Source organism: Bison bison, unplaced genomic scaffold (genome assembly GCF_000754665.1).
Source record: "Bison bison bison isolate TAMUID 2011002044 unplaced genomic scaffold, Bison_UMD1.0 scf7180017845683, whole genome shotgun sequence".
NCBI classification, from domain to species: domain Eukaryota; kingdom Metazoa; phylum Chordata; class Mammalia; order Artiodactyla; family Bovidae; genus Bison; species Bison bison.
In genome coordinates this window covers 147,177-148,280 of record NW_011476256.1, presented here as the reverse complement: position 1 = coordinate 148,280, position 1,104 = coordinate 147,177, and positions in this window count along the sequence as shown.

Below are 1,104 nucleotides of genomic sequence, written 5' to 3'. Positions count from 1 at the left end.
CGTGCTCCCACTGCTCACGCTCCTTGCTGTGCCTTCTGAGGCTGGCCTGCCATGGCCACCGGCCGGGAGGGGCATCGTGCACCCCCACTGTGCCACGCTGCTCCCTCCCCAGGTTGGGATCTGGGAAGCCGAGGAAGGGCGCCATCAGGGACCCCTGCCCGGCTGCACACACTCAGTCCCTCCCGGGGGTCGACTGACCAGTCCCCTCTGCACTGGTACAGGGGCATCTGGGTGGCCGGGGCAGGGGACAGGGACAGGGACTCAGGACTTACCGAGGGACATAGGCACGAAGCCCCCCGGGCCCGGAAGGGTCAGGAAGAGCAGCCACAGCATCTGCGGGGGAGGGCAGGGCCCCTGATGAGGCACCCAGGGCCAGGACCCCGGGGGGAGGGTAGACAAGCAGGCTGAGTGGGGGGCTTCCTCACGGGGGTGCACCTCTCACTCCCCTCCAGCCCCTCTGAGCCCCTTTACCCCCAAGGTGGGCGTCCAGGGAGCTGTGAAGCACCTCCTTTCTCGGGCCCCATGGGGACTGAGCTTGGTGAGTCGATCAACAGTCATTGAGGAGCTCCTGGCCCTATCCAGATAATCACGATGGTGTGATCACTGACCTAGAGCCAGACATCCTGGAATGTGAAGTCAATGGGACTTAGAAAGCATCACTACAAACAAAGCTAGTGGAGGTGATGGAATTCCAGTTGAGCTATTTCAAATCCTGGAAGATGATGCTGTAAAAGTGCTGCACTCAATATGCCAGCACATTTGGAAAACTCAGCAGTGGCCACAGGACTGGAAAAGGTCAGTTTTCATTCCAATCCCAAAGAAAGGCAATGCCAAAGAATGCTCAAACTACCGCACAATTGCACTCATCTCACACGCTAGTAAAATAATGTGCAAAACTCTCCAAGCCAGGCTTCAGCAATACGTCAACCGTGAACTTCCAGATGTTCAAGCTGGTTTAAGAAAAGGCAGAGGAACCAGAGATCAAATTGCCAACATCCACTGGGTCATGGAAAAAGCAAGAGAGTTCCAGAAAAACATCTATTTCTGCTTTATTGACTATGCCAAAGCCTTTGACTGTGTGGATCACAATAAACTGTGGAAAAT